Genomic DNA, 16441 nt, shown 5'->3' on the forward strand with positions numbered 1-16441 from the left:
GCGGCAGCGTGGCCTTGGAGGCCACACCACGCGCCGACACTCGTAGGCAGCGCGCGTAGGCGAGCAAAGGGTAGCTCGCTTGCGAGGAGGATTGCGAAAACAGACCAAAAGGGATGGGAGCCCATCGTTATCTCGTATCGGGGCGCCGGGTTTACGCCGTCCGTCCGCTGTAACCGACCGGCAGCGCTCATGGACGTTCGTTATACGTGCGATCTTGTGCCATTGAAGTAATGTATATTTTGGCGGTCGCTCCGGTCTCGTTCGTTATAAGCGAAAGTTCGTCTTAAGTGGAGCCGTTATAAGTGGGCTCGACTGTATTGTAGAGAGTTTTCACTGATAAGACAAAAGTTTTACTCTCATTCAGTGCATGCAGTGTTCCCTCGATATTACATATCAAGTGCCTAACCAATGGAGGCACAAGTCATTCCTACCCCTCCATTCTCTTCCCCGTATTCTTGTTCATCTTGCTTACTCTGCACCTGATATCCCCCTCCTCCACTGCAGGCAATTCTACTGTGAAAAAAAAAATACTTTGTCTACGTGCCGGCTGCATATAGCAATACAGATTTCACGCAGTAACGGTGGGCATATATAGGTCTATGGAGAGAGTGGATAGTTTGCTGTATGCACGGTGCTGTATGTGAGACATGTTCAGCTTCTGACGGAGTGTTCCGGTCTGTTTCAGGCTGTCACAGATCTCGCTCATTGTGGAAGGACAAGCATGACCAGGTGAAGTTTGTGGCATCATGCAGAAGATTTTAAAAGCAAAGCGTCGCCGAGAACTTAGATTAGCATCAAAAGCGGTTCTGCAGTGCTTGAATGAGGCTTCAGAAGTGGCTGCTGCTTTGACAGATTCTCCAGAAACTGTTATTCCATCAATTCAAGAGTTTCTTTCAGAGAGCACCCCAGAACAAATGATTGAAGGCGATGACTCTGAAGCGGCATCAACCTTTCGAGATCATTTTGAGGATTCACTACCTGACCTTCATTCTGAGCATCATTCTGAGGGTTCATTACTAGATTTTGCAGAACTCACTGAGCCTATTCAAGGCCTCTTGCAACATTCTACACAGCATGAGAGTTTTCAAAGCCAGTTGGCAGCCTGGGCAGTCAAAGACAACATCAAAGGAGCAGCTATTGACTCTTTGCTAAAAATTTTGAGGCCTCATTTTCCTAATCTTCCGCGCAGCTATAAAAGCCTGCTGTCCACTCCCCGCAATGTACCGGTTGTCAAAACGGGCGATGGGGAGTATGTGCACTTCGGAATATTTTAGTTGTCTTGTGTTGGGTTTAATGGCGCATAGGCGACTGAGGCCATCATGCGCCAAACGCAAGGTATGACTCCCTTAAAATGTTAGGCTTCCTTAGGTGCAGTCCTTAGTCAGGCAAGGACCTCCGAGGAACCCAACAAAATAAATCAAGGACCTCAGCCTCAGAAATGAGAAAGTGGATGAGGTGTATCATGATATATATTGAGGTGCTGGGTGTGAATTATAGTTTCTTAAGTAGGCCTGCCTCTTCTAAAAAGCTAAAAATGTTTGAAATATGTATAAGTGCTTCTTTGCCTAAAATCAATGTTGGGTGGAAAGGGATGTTTTTCGTAAAATCGGGTAAAATAATTTTTCCGCAGTGTTTCTAGGTGTCTGCATGTAAATAATACATGACTGACTGTGAGCTGAGCTCCGCATTTCTCACATAGGGGCTGGACTTCTTTTGTGAGTAAAAAGTTATGAGTAAGGTGTGTGTGTCCAATGCGTAGACGGGCTAAAATCACTTCAGTGAAACGCTCCTGATGTGTACACGACCTCCATTCACCTAGGACGGGTTTTATGAGGTGTAGTTTATTGTTTATTTCCTTGTCCCAAGCCGTCTGCCATTTTGTTCTTAGTTTACTCCGTAAGATCCTCATGGAATCTTTGTAAGCAATGTCTATTTGTTTTACTGTACCGTTACGGGCCCGTGCAGCACATTCATCGGCTTTCTCATTCCCCCTGATACCTACATGGCTAGGGACCCAGCAAAATTTGATTTGCTGTCCGTGCTTGTAAGCCTTTATTGCGTTGTTGATGATATTTCCAATTAAGGGCTCCTCTGCATTTTTAGGGTGCAGCGCTGCAATGACACTTAAAGAGTCAGAATATATAACACTGCGTTTAGCATTTTCTTGCAGTACAGCTTCTACGGCTACTAATATGGCATACCCTTCGGCAGTAAAAACTGACAAGCACTGAGGCAATCGCACTGTTTGCTCCGAACTTCCCTGGATTATTGCGCTCCATACATAATCAGTTGTCTTTGATCGGTCTGTGTAAAAGGCCTTGTATGTTTTGTATTTTTCATCTAGTGAAAGAAACTCTTGTAGTATATGTTCTCGAGGAGTTTGCTTTTTATGTAAGTGCACCAGTGTGAAGTCACAAATACAGGGAAAAATCTCCCATGGTGGAAGTGGATCTGGTCTACTGGCAATATTGGGGAGGGCATCTAGTAAGTCTAATTCTCTGCATTTTTCTTCAAATCGGAGAAGGATTGGTTTGACTGCTCGGGGTTTATTGTTAAATAGAATTCTGGATGGTGATGTGGTAACGATAGGATAACAGAGGTGTTTCAGAAGAGATCTTATTTTCTGTATGTATGCACACGTAAGCATGGTTCTTCTGTCGGTAAGGGACGGTTCGTTCGTTTCAACATAGAGACTATTGATGGGTGATGTTCTGTAAGCCCCTGTTGAGAGACGGAGGCCTGTGTTGTGTACTGGGTCGAGTCGTTTCAAGTATGATGGTCTGGCTGAGTCGTACACTATGCTTCCATAGTCTAAGCAGGAGCGTACCAGAGCGGTAAATTCGAAGAAGACATGTCCTGTCAGAGCCCCACCGTTTTCTTGAGAGCACTTTAAGGATATTTAGGGCTCGAGAAGCTTTCTTTTTTAAGTTATTTATGTGGGGTAAGAATGTAAGTTTTTTATCGAAGATCAGGCCTAAAAATTTGTGTTCTTGCTTTACTGGCAGTGTAGATTCCTGTAAATACAGAGTGGGGTCAGTGTGAAGCCCTCTTTTGAGGGAGAAGAGAATAGCTACTGTTTTTTGTGGGGAAAATTTAAAACCATTGTTGTCTGCCCACGCCGTGAGTTTGTTTAATGTCATTTGTATTTGCCTCTCACACACTGGTATGCTGGCGGATGTGCAGGCTATTTGCAGGTCATCAACATATATCGAATACATAATGGACCGTGGGATTATTTTTGCCACAGAATTCATTTTAACAATGAAAAGCGTGGTGCTTAGGATACACCCGAGGTACCCCGTTCTCCTGAATGAAAGGTTTGGACATACATGTGCCTAGACGGACACTGAATGAGCGGTTGGCAAGGAAGTCGCTTAAAATGTTCAGCATCCTCCCATGGATGCCTATGTCTGCCAAGTCACGTAGTATTCCATATCTCCAAGTTGTGTCGTAGGCCTTCTCCAGATCAAAGAATACCGCGAGACAGTTCTGTTTATGTATAAACGCTTCTCTGACTGTTTTCTCGAGGCGGACCAGATGATCAGTTGTTGAATGTGCTTTTCTAAAGCCACACTGATGTATGTCAAGTAGTTGTCGGGATTGTAGAGCAAAATTTAATCTAATATTTAAAATACTTTCAAAAGTCTTTGCAAGGCAGCTTGTCAAAGCTATGGGCCGATAACTGCATGCAGAGGTTGGCGGTTTACCTGGTTTAAGCAATGGGACAATAATGGCTTTTTTCCAGGCTTCTGGCAGCTTCCCTAACACCCATATCTTATTAAAAATTCAAGGAGTGCTTTAATAGCATTTTCAGAGAGGTGTGCTAACATTTCGTAATGCACCTCATCAGCCCCTGGGGCAGTCTGCTTTCCGGCAGAGAGTACTGTGTGTATTTCTTGGAGCGTAATTAAACTATTATATTTTTCATTTCTCTTGCCACTTGTGGGAAGTCTTTGTCTTTCAGCCATATTTCTGTACCTTAAGAAAGTGTCAGTGTAGTGTGAGGAGCTAGATACTGCAGAAAAATGTCTTCCTAATATGTCTGCCTGTTCTTCTAGAGTCGATTGAGTATAGGGGGCTGTCAATATGGGAATAGTAAATGAGGAGTAGCTTCCGTCTAGTTTGTGAACTTGCTCCCACATTTTTTTGGACTTCATCAAACTATTTATTGACGTCACATACCTCTGCCACGATTCTTTTTCAGCCTTTCAACGAATAAATCGTGCTTTTGCTCTTGCCTTTTTAAATGCTATAAGGTTTCCTTGGGTTGGGTACCTGTGGAAAGTTCCCCAGGCCTTATTTTGTTTCTTTTTTGCATCCCGGCATTCTTGCGTGTACCAGGCTTTGTTACTGCGATGCACAACTCCCAAAGACTGTGGAATAGCTAGTTTTGCTGCACGTATTATGCAATTAGTAAACCTTTCATTCAATTCATCTACAGTGAGCTCCTCTGAAAAAACTTCTTCCAGATTGGCTTTGGACTGCAAAAGTGGCCAGTCGGCTAAATGGAGCTTCGATCGTCGCGGTTTGCTTGGGGTGACTTTTGGTGATGATGACATGCGGATTAGTACTGGTAGGTGATCACCCCCATATGGATTCTCTAAAACTTCCCATTTAAAATCATTAAAGAGAGAAGGTGAACAAAATGACAGGTCTAAAACACTCATCTTTCCCCTGCTCGGAGAGCAGGTCTGTTTACCCGCATTTAGTAAGCAAATGTTGTTAGATAGAATAAAATCTTCAATAATTAGGCCTCGCACATCAATTTTTTAGCTTCCCCAGAAAGGAGAATGTGCATTAATATCACCAACTACCACATAAGGTTCCGGTAGTTGATTTATAAGGTTTTCTAAGTCATTGAGAGCTATTTTTCGATGTGGCTCAACATACACGCAGCACACTGTGATTCTTTTAAATGTAAGCAAGGTGGCTGCCACTGCTTCAAACGGAGTGTCAAGTTTGTATTCACTAGCTGCAATATCATTCCTTACAACGATAGCAACACCACCCGAGAGCCTGCTAACGTGCTCTCGGTCACGGCGAAAAACTTTATATTTTTTTAGTATGTTTTTATGCTGCGCACCGAGATTGGTTTCCTGAACGCACAGCGCTGCGGGTAAGAATGAAACAAGAATGTCTTTTATATCGCTGTAGTTTTTTAAAAGTCCTCTACAGTTCCAATGGACTAAGAACGCCATTTTATATGAGGAAGGTAGAGAGACTAAGTTTTTTCTGGCCCGGTGATTCGGGCCTTTTCTTTTCTAGTTTGCTCCAAGGAGCTCCGTCGCCTGTCAGATGTTGACGGCCCCGGACAGTCGTCGTTTGTTGTGTCCATTGCGTCCTCGGACGTGCTGGACGATTGTGCAGACTGCACAGACACATTTGTGGTAGATCTCGCCGTTACTGGAGAGACCTTGGGGCCAGCTGACCTAGAGGCCCGCGCAGCCTGTTTTGGGGGTGGTGGAGCAGCCCCAGCTACTTCCACCGGGGACGTAGAGGTCCCTGCCTTAGGTGCACCGTGTGTCACCTGGGCAGGTCCCAAGGACTGCTGTGACGCTGCCCCCTTTTGCGGCACAACAGAATAAGTTGGGGTGTGAGTGGACGTGTTTCTTACGTGCTTCCCTGTAAGTGAGGTTTTCTTTGACTTTTAGTGTGATGATATCTTTCTCTTGTTTCCATATTGGACAGGTTCGTGAGTAAGCAGCGTGGCTGCCCTCACAGTTGATGCAAAGATGTGTTTCGGATTCACAGTTCTCAGCGGGATGCTCGTGGGAGGCACACTTTGCACATGTAAGTTGGCCTCAGCAAGTCTGTGAGCCGTGGCCATACCTTTGGCATTTGAAACAGCAACGCGGGTTAGGTATGTACAGTTTCAGTTTTATCTTCGTGTACCCTACCTCCACAGCCTCGGGCAGTGTGCTCGATTCGAAGGTAAGGACTAAGTGCCTGGTCGGCATCTCTTTGTTATCCCGTCTGATTTCGATTCTGAACACATTGATGGCATTTTGTTCTCTTAGTCCTTCAAGGAGTTCTTCTTCACTTCGGTACTTTAGGTCGTCATCTGAAATGACTCCCCTCACCATGTTTAGAGAGCGGTGTTTGGTGACATTAACTGGGCATTCCCCAAAGCTGGTTACTGTTGGGAGTTTTTCATTCTGATGATGGTACATAATTTCCAAGAGAAGGTTGCCATTTGGAAGTTTTTTGACATTGTATCCTTGGCCTATTGCTTCAGTCAATGTCTTGGTCACGACAAAAGGAGATATTTGCCTAGCTGTCTTTTGAGGGTCTTCACTGTGCACCACGTGGAAGCGTGGGAATCTGTTTGCATTCTTTAGAAAGAAGTTTGCAGTTTCATCGGTCCGTCCCCTTTTTCGGGAACGATCATTGGAGAGCAAAGAAGAAGCCATACAGTAAGTTTTTGTTCAGCCGGGGTGGCAGCCACCCACCATGGAGCCCAGCGAGGGGACGGGACAGGAACTCGCAAAGCAGTCCTGCTCATGCCAGCCGTACACCCCGACTATAACCAAATATGGCATAACGCAGGGTGGTTAGCCACACAAGGTTAACCCTCGCCGCCTAGAAGTAGGAAGAAACGAAGAAGGTAAGAGAAGACAGGACAGTTGTAAGAGAGGGGATAGGAAAGCGAAAGATGGAGGGGAGGACAGGAAAAGGCGACTGCCGATTTCCCCCGGGTGGATCAGCCCGGAGGTGCCGTCTGTGGGAAGCGTGGGCCAAAGTGGTGTGTTGCGTTGTGTTGTGTTTTGTGGCACATAGGCAGCTAAGGCCATCATGCGCCAAACTCGGGGTTTGCGTATCTGTTTGGTGAAAGGAAGCGAGCGATTATTTTAATATACTAGAGTAAGTTTAGGATGTTGGCATCTTTTAAGAAATCAATGAGAGAAGACGTTTTAACCAGTGAATTTTCTCCTAAGAGTAAGCTAGGATGTAGGGGAATGTAGTTGTCATAGAACTGTGGGAAATGCTTTTTTCTAAGTTGATCGAGTTTTATACAGGATATTAGGATGTGGTTTATGGTGACCACCTCTCCGCAGTGTTCGCAAATGGGTTTGTCTTTCTTTGCTAGGATGAAGTTATGAGTCAAGTGGGTGTGTCCGATACGAAGACGGCATAAGATTACTTCAATAAAACGTTCTTGATGGCTGCATGATTTCCATTATTTTATAACTGGCTTTACTAGGTGTAGCTTGTTATTAACTTCGTTATCCCATGAAGCCTGCCACTTTTGTCTCAGTGTTCTTTGTATGAATTTTATGGCATCATTATGTGGAATTTTCACCTTCTGTACTTGAGCAATGGAGGCGGCCGCGGCACATGCATCAGCCCTCTCATTACCGCTGATTCCTACGTGGCTTGGCACCCAGCAAAATTTGATATTAAGTCCTTGTGTTTTTGCTATCACTGCATAATGGACTATGTCCCCTATTAAAGGTTCTGCAGCATTTTTTTGATGTAGTGATGCGAGTACGCTCAGAGAGTCTGTATAGATGATACTGTTTTTGATGTTTTTGTTGACTATTTTATCTATTGCTAGGAATAAGGCGTAGCATTCGGCAGTAAATATTGAGGCACACTGTGGCAACCTTACTGTTTTTTCCTGTTTGTCTTCTATTACTGCACTGCCTACATGAAATATTGTCTTTGAACCATCTGTATAAAATGCCTTGTGATCACTGTATTTCTCATTTAATGCCAAGAACTCTTGTATAATGTGTTCATGCGGTGTTTGTGATTTGCGAAATTGAGTTAATGTGAAGTCGCACACAGCAGTGAAGTTGTACCAAGGTGGCAGTGGGTCAGGTCTCCGTGCAATATCAGGAAGTGCATCCAGCAAGTTGAGTTCCCGGCACTGCTCTTCAAAACGGAGTATGAGAGGTCTGATGGATCGAGGTTTATTGATGTACAGTGTTCTTGAGGGGCAGTTTGTAAGTATGGAGTAACAGATATGTTTTGGTAACGAGTGAATTTTCAGGACGTATGAAAGTGTAAGCATGGTCCTCCTGTATTTTAGTGGCGGTTCGTTTGCTTCTACATACAGACTTGCCACCGGCGATGTCCTGTATGCACCAGTTGAAAGACGCAGACCCAGGTTATGTACTGGGTCCAGCCGTTTAAGGTATGACGGTCTTGTTGACCCATAGACCACACACCCGTAATCTAAACAGGAGCGTACCACTGAGCGATAGATATGGAGAAGACATGTCCTATCAGAGCCCCAGTGTCTCCTTGAGAGTACTTTAAGGATGTTGAGAGCTCGAGAGGCTTCGACTTTCAGGCTGTTTATGTGTGGGAGGAATGTGAGCTTCTTGTCAAACGTTAGTCCTAAAAATTTGTGTTCTTGCTTTAGCGGGAGTATGGTTTCATTTAGGTGCAGGGTGGGATTGAGCTGTAGGCCTCTCCTCAGAGAGAAAAGAACTGCAACTGTTTTCTGAGGTGAGAACCTAAATCCGTTTTTACCTGCCCAATTACTCAGTTTCTTTAATGCTAGTTGCGTCTGTCGTTCACACGTCGATAGGCTGAATGATGTGCATGCGATTTGGAGGTCATCAACATAAAGTGAGTACATAACAGACTGTGGGATTACTTTGGCTATGGAATTCGTTTTTACAATGAAAAGTGTAGTACTTAATATGCATCCTTGCGGTACTCCGTTCTCTTGTGTAAAGTTCCTCGAGAGTGTAGAACCGAGGCGTACTTGGAATGAGCGGTCAGACAAAAATTCTTTTAAGCAGTTCAACATTCTGCCGCGGATTCCAAGATCTGCCAGATCGCGAAGTATCCCAAATTGCCAGGTGGTGTCGTACGCTTTTTCCATATCAAAGAAAACTGCGAGACAGTGCTGTTTATGTATGAAGGCTTCTCGGACTGTGTTTTCAAGCCGAACTAGATGATCCAGTGTTGAAAAAGCTCTTCTGAAGCCGCACTGGTGGGTATCAAGGAGTTCACGAGCTTCAAGAATGAACATTAACCTGGTATTGACTATGCTTTCGAATGATTTGGCAAGGCAGCTAGTTATGGCTATTGGCCTGTAACTAGTAGGAGAGTTTGGCAGTTTTCCAGGCTTCAGGAATGGTACAATGACAGCCTTCTTCGAAGCCTCAGGCATTTTGCCTGACACCCAGATTTTGTTAAAAAATTTCAGGAGTGCTTCTACTGCAGGTTCGGACAGATGGGCTAGCATTTCATAGTGTATTTCATCGGGGCCTAGTGCAGTTTTCTTGCCATTAGTTAATTACAGTTCAGGAACTCCATAGAGTATTAAGTTATTGTAGGGTTCGTTGGTATAACCATTCGTAGGAAGTCTCTGTTTTTCTGCTGTGTTTTTATACTTTAAGAAGGAGTCTGTGTAATGTAGGGAACTAGAAACATGAGAGAAGTGTTCTCCCAATAGGTCAGCCTGCTCGAGTATACTTGTTTGTGCATCTGGGGGTGTAAGGACAGGAACTGCAAAAGGAGAGAATTTGCCATCGAGTTTGCGAACTTGCTCCCACATTTTGTTTGCTGTGACGGAACTGTTTATTGAAGACACATAACCTTGCCAAGATCCTTTTTCAGCATCACGTCGAATATTTCGAGCCTTAGCCCTTGCCTTTTTATATTTAATTAGATTTTCCTGTGTAGGGTACCGACGAAAAATTCCCCAGGCTTTGTTCTGCTTCTTTTTGGCCTCTCTACATTCCTTTGTATACCATATCTTTCCATTCCTTCGTACAATTCCCGAAGTCTGGGGGATGGCTAAATGAGCAGCGGCAATGATACATTCTGTGAACTTTTTATTTTGCTCGTTGACATCGAGGCTGCCCGAAAAGAGTTTTTCTAAAGCGGCATGTTTTTGGAAGAGTGCCCAGTCGGCTAGGTACAGTTTCCAACGCCGTGGTTTAGTAAAGGTGATTAATGGTGACGATGTTAGACTGATAATGATGGGAAGATGATCGCTTCCATAAGGGTTGTCAATAACATTCCATCTAAAATCAGTGAAAAGACTTGGTGAACAAAAAGACAAATCAATGCAACTCATTTTTCCAGTGCTTGAAGAACAGTAAGTGTGTTTGCCAGTGTTCAGGAGGCAAACATTGTTGTTGAGAATAAAATCTTCTAAATTCCGACCTCTGGCGTCCGTTTTTTCGCTTCCCAAAAAGGATGAATGAGCATTAAAATCCCCTACTAAGATATATGGCTCCGGTAGTTGCATTAAAATTGCTTGTAAATCATTAAGTGTGATAGTGAAATGAGGTTCGATGTATAAAGAACATATTGTTATTGTTTTAAAATGCACCACGGTGACTGCAACAGCTTCAATTGAGGTTTTAAGGTTGATTTCTCGTGTCGCAACGCCACCTTGGACCACAATAGCATGATGATGATGAACTGATTTTTTTCTGGCGCTAGGGCATCTATGGCCAAAGAGCGCCAAACACAAGGTGAAATGCCATCTCCGGTTGATGTGATAGTAGTTTGGAGATTACGATGATGATGTGCTAAAAGCTATGGTGTATAGGGCCTAAAAGTTCGTTTGCAGTGTATGATCTCTAAAAACAGTGGTGTATAGAGCCTAAAACGTTCCGAGATGTATAGTGGTCTGAGTGAAATATTAAAAGAAGAAATGTAAATGTTAAAAAGCTAGTTATCTAAGTAAGAGGGACGGGTGGGCGTTGATAAAAAATATGACATAAAAACCCTACCTTTGAAAAATATTTAAGAACTCTTTCGGTTGAGAACATTGGGTCATCGCCGAGAAATATGCACGGATGTTTCGGTATATGTTTTTGTGTATTTCGGGAAAATGATTTCGCCTTTGTTTTTCAAGTGTTGGACATTCAATTAAAATATGTATTACTGTAAGATGACCACCACATCTCGAGCAGCGTGGTGCAGGAGAGTTCGTTAAAAGGTATGAATGTGTAGTATGTGTGTGGCCTATTCTCAGCCTGCACAAGGCTACTTCTTTGAGTCTGTCTCTTGTGTCTGTAGTGTACCTGCCTGTGATAGGTTTTATAGTGTGTAGTTTATTTTCAGTCGCTGTGTCCCATTCCTCTTGCCACTGTTGTCGAATTTTGTTTTTAATGTGTGGCTTGAGGTCCTGGTATATTATTTTGTCGATGTCTGTAGTATTTCGACAGGCAGCTGACACAGCAAGCCTACCAGCCGCCTCGTTACCTGGTATGCTACGGTGGCCTGGCACCCAGCAAAGTGTAATTTTAAGTTGTAATTTATGGGCCACAGTGATAAGGTTGTTAAATAGAGTATTCAGGACTGGGTTCTTATTGTGCCATTTCCAAGAGGTTAGGGAGGTTAAAACACTAAGGGAGTCTGTGTAGATGACCGATGACTGTATTTTGTTTTCTATAGTTTTCTACAGCTAACAGGATCCGTGGGATTCTACAGTAAATATACTTGTATGTCTGTTCAGTGTTTTTGTTAGTGAAAATTGTGGTCCATGTGCGGCACATGAGACTTGAGTCGACTTTGAAGAATCAGTGTAATACTCATTACAAATGTATTTTGCCTGCAGAGACATGAAGTGCTGTTGTATGGCTATAGGAAGGGCATGTTTCCCGACTTGAAGGAATGTTAGGTCGCAATTAACAGCGTGCATTTCCCACGGAGCGATGAAGTCTTTTATGGAAGTTGTATGGAGGCTGCCAACCGGGATGTCCAGATATTCAATATGAGTGGCTAGTCTTATTGGGTATGGTGGTGTTAGTGACGGTTTTCTTGTGAAAAGTTCTGTGTTAGCTGTGTCAAGCAGGAGCCGGCGACAAGGATGGTCCAGTTGAGACAATATTTTGGTAGCATATCTTACAGCAGTAAATTGTCTTCTTCGCTGTAATGACCATCGGTTAGCCTCAACATAGAGGCTAGCAATTGGGCTAGTTCGAAAAGCACCCGTGGCAAGGCGAAGGCCAAGGTGGTGCACTGGATCGAGCATTTTTAGGGCAGAAGGTGATGCTGACCCGTAAACCATTGAGCCATAGTCAATACGAGACAAAACTATGCTATTCAGAAGGCTCAAGAGGCAGTCACGATCTGTGCCCCAGGACTGGTGGGACAGAATTTTTAGCAGGTTCATTGCCTTCAGACATTTTAATCTCAGCTGTTTTATGTGTGATATGAAGGAAAGCTTTTCATCAAAAACTACACCAAGAAATTTATGTTCTTTTTGAACTGCAAGGCTCTGACCACTCAGTGTAATGTTGGGCTCAGGTCTAATGCCACGCTGCTTAGTGAAAAGCACGCAGACGGTCTTTGCAGAGTTAAACTTAAACCCATTGTCGTCAGCCCACCTAGACACTTTGTTGACGCCTAGTTGAATCTGGCGTTCACAGATGGCCAGGTTGCAAGATTTGAAACTTATCTGGACGTCATCGACACATAAAGAATACGAGATGGTTCTTGGCAGCACGCCCTTTAGAGAGTTCATTTTGACAATAAAAAGCGTGCAGCTGAGGACACCACCTTGAGGGACACCATTTTCCTGTATAAACAGCTTCGAGTATGTATTGCCAACACGAACTTTGAAGGTTCGTTCAGACAAGTAGCTTTTTAACGTGTTCAACATGTTCCCTGTGATACCGAGAGAGAAGAGGTCGCGGATAATACCATAGCGCCATGTGGTATCATATGCTTTTTCAAGATCGAAAAAGACAGATAGACAGTGTTGTTTGTGTACAAAAGCATCCCTTGCATAGGACTCAAATGCAATGAGCTGATCGTCTGTTCATCGCCCAGCCCTAAAACCAGCTTGGTTTGTATCAAGAAGGCCACTGTATTCTAGGAAGTGAACAAGACGACGGTTTACCATTTTTTCGAAAAGCTTGCATAAGCAACTGGTTAGGGCGATGGACCGATAGCTCGCTGCAAGTGTGGGTTCTTTGCCAGATTTTAATATCGGGACAATGATTGCGTCCTGTGGCCCATATTTTATTATACAGGCAGAGTAGGGTTTCGAGGATGTCCACATGGAGGTGCCTGAGCATTGGATATGTGATCCTGTCAGCACCAGCTGCTGTGTTCTTGCATGTGTCTAGTGCACTCTTCAGCTCCTGTAGTGTGAACGGGCTATTGTACCCTCCTGTGCATGGTCTCTTATCATGTATAGGTTTACTCTCTTCGGTCACCTTGTGCCGCAGAAAGGAATCTGTATAGTGTGCCGAGCTAAATATGTATTCAAAGTGTTTCCCTAGTGTGTCTGCTTGATGTTCTAGTGTGTCGCCACTAGTGCTGACAACAGGTGTGAGAGTGTTATATCCTCTGAGTGCTCTTATTCTGTTGTAGACTTTGTGTGCGTCAGTATAAGAGTTCACAGACGAAAGGAACAAGGCCCACCTTTCTCGCTTGGAGATGCGTCGAACACGCCTGCCATTTGCCTTTGCTCGCTTAAAGGCTATTAGGTTTTCTGCAGTGGGGTGTCGTCGCAAGTTCGACCATGCCTTGTTCTGAGCTTCACGAGCAGTCTTACATTCTGCATTCCACCAGGGTCTTCGTTTGTTTCGTGGCTTACTTGACGTTTGTGGGATGCATTTTTCTGCAGCTTCTATAATGTGCAGTGTGATCAAGCGCCGAGTTTCATCTACATCTAGACCACTAATGGATGAACAAGGCAGTGATGAGTGTTCCCTGAACATCTTCCAGTTGCCTGCATTTTCTTTGAATCTTCTGGGATTCGACACATTTTCATTTCCGTTCCCAGTGTATTTTATTAGGATTGGAAAATGGTCACTTCCGTATAGGTTGTTAATGACAGTCCACTCTGTAGCTGCCAGGAACATCGAGGAGCCAATGGCTAGATCTATGGATGCGTAAGAGTTATGTGCTATATTGTAGTAAGTTGGCTGTTTCGTGTTTAGTAAGCATGATCCCGAGGACAATAAGAATTTTTGGATTAGAACACCTCGGGAGTCCGTTCTTGTACATCCCCATAATGGGTGGTGAGCATTAAAGTCTCCGACCAGCAACCAAGGTTCCGGAAGTTGATCAATCAATTTTTCAAAACTTTCGCTACTTAGCTTATAAGTTGGAGCAATATACAGGGAACATACCGTTGTTATTTTACCATAAACTAAGCTTCTGATTGCCACTGCCTCTAAGTCTGTGTTGAGTGAGATGTTTCGAGAGGGGATTGATTTTTGTGTTACAATGGCAACGCCACCAGAGGAGCGAGAGCTGCCTTGCCTGTTGTTCCTGAATATATTATATTGCTTAAGGAAATTTGAGTCTGCTGGTTTTAAATGGGTTTCTTGCAAAGTATGTTTGGTTGATAGTCCGCAAGAATTTCATATATATCATCTAAATTTTTAAAGAGTCATCGGCAGTTTCAATAAATGAGGAGCGCCATAATTAAAAGTTATTTAGGGGACAAGTTTAAACTTAGGTTTGTAGGTCCTTGGGACCTGTTATTGGGATTTTTCCCCTTCTTTTTCGCTCCAGTGAGCTTTGCCGCCTAGGCAGCTGGGGTGAAGAAGTTGTGTCCATCGCATCTTCAGATGCGGTGGACGACTGTGCAGAAAGCACAGGACTGTCAGTTTTAGGCCTCGACTCATGGGTCGAGGCCTTTGGGCCCGCTGACCTAGGGGTCCGCGCAGCCAGCTTTGCGGATGGTGGTGCAGTAGCGCTAGCTGACTCCACCGAGGGCGCAGGTGGCGCTGCCCTGGAAGAACTGTGTGCTTCCTGGGCAGGTGCCGACGACCGCTGTGATGCCGCGCCCTGCTGCGTCACAACGGAGTAGTGTGGCTTTTGAGGAAGAGAAAGCCGCTTTCGTGCCTCTCCGTAAGATATGTTTTCGGTGACTTTCAGTGTAATTATTTCTTTTTCTTTTTTCCAGTATGGGCATGAGCGTGAATAAGCTGGGTGGTTACCTTCACAGTTTGAGCAGAGAAGCAGCTGTTCTTCGCAGTTGTCTGTAGGGTGTTCGTGCGAGGCACACTTTGCACATGTGAGTTGGCCACGGCAACTCTGAGAGCCATGGCCATATTTCTGACATTTGAAGCAGCAGCGTGGTTTAGGGATGTAGGGCCTCAGTTTTATCTTTGTGTAGCCTACTTCGACAGATTCTGGGAGAGTGCTTGCAGCAAAGGTGAGTACAATGTGCTTTGTTTCTATCTCTGTGTTATCTCGTCTGATCTTTATCCGGTAAACATCTGTGACATTTTGTTCCTTCAGGCCTTCAAGAAGTTCTTGTTCACTCACGTACCTAAGGTCATCATCAGAGATGACTCCTCGGGCAGCGTTTAGTGATCGGTGCGGGCTAATCTGTACCGGTATTTCTCCAAATGATTCGACTGCACTTAGCTTCTGATACTGATGATTGTATATTATTTCTAGTAGCAGGTCACCGTTTCCAAGTTTCTTTATCTTATAGCCCTGGCCAATGGCCTCAGTCAACGTTCGAGAAACAACAAATGGGGACACAAGTCGTGCAGTGATTTCCTCGTGGTCACTGTGGACCACGTGGAAAGGAGGAAAGTTGCTTATGTTCTTTGAGAAGAACATGGTGGTCTCGGTGCGCCCCCTTTTAGGAGGACGATCGGGGTTAAGGAGTTTAGATGCCATAAAAAAGTATATTGTTCGGCTGCAGTGCCAGCCAACCACCATGGAGCCCAACGAGGGGATGGGACAGAAATTGTCAATTCCTGCCCACGCCAGCTGTACACCGTAACTATAACCCAATATGGCGTAACTCAGGGTAGCTAGCCACACAAGGTTAACCCTCGCCGCCTGGAAGTAGGAAGAAATGAAGAAGGTAAGAGAGGACAGGACAGTTCTAAGAAAGAAAATAGGAAAGTGAAAGATGGAGGGGAGAACAGGAAAAGGCGACTGCCGATTTCCCCCGGGTGGGTCAGCCCGGAGGTGCCGTCTATGGGAAGCGTGGGCCAAAGTGGTGTGTTGCCTCCGCCGAGGGGCCTTAAAGGTCCAAACACTCGGCATCGGCTCAACCACCAGGATCCCCTTTTCCCCAGACACGACGATGCCACGCCAGGCTAAACGTGAGTGCTCGGGGTCCGTGGTGTCGCACAAAACACACAAACACCTGCTTTAACAGGTGCCCCCTGCAGGGGGACCACAATAGCAGTGCCTCCGGAGAGCCTGCTTGAATTCTGTCGGTCACAACGGAAGACTTGATATTTTTTTTTTAAGAAGGTTTTTGTTCTGTGGTCCGAGATTGGTCTCCTGGAGACACAACGCAACTGGAGAAAATGAATTTAAAATGTCAGTTATATCAGTGTAGTTGTGTAAAAGCCCGCGACAGTTCCAGTGAACTAGAAATGCCATGGTGGCGGATTAGTTGGGGATAGGGTTGCAAATCTATGTTGTTGGGTCTTTTGGACCCGTTATTGGGACTTTGTCCCTTCTTTTACGCTCGAGAGAGCTTTGCCGCCGCTGCTGCGGAGGCGAGGGGGCGATGTGTCCATCACATCTTCAG

At 44.7% G+C, this 16441-nt stretch overlaps 1 pseudogene; it reads left to right on the plus strand.

Moving 5' to 3' along the window:
• The window catches only part of LOC146177614 (uncharacterized), a 142239-nt pseudogene that overhangs the window by 67919 nt on the left and 57879 nt on the right, over positions 1-16441 (plus strand).

The sequence above is a fragment of the Amblyomma maculatum genome, chromosome 10 (genome assembly GCF_055883805.1).
Source record: "Amblyomma maculatum isolate TAMU_Amacu chromosome 10, ASM5588380v1, whole genome shotgun sequence".
NCBI classification, from domain to species: Eukaryota; Metazoa; Arthropoda; class Arachnida; order Ixodida; family Ixodidae; genus Amblyomma; species Amblyomma maculatum.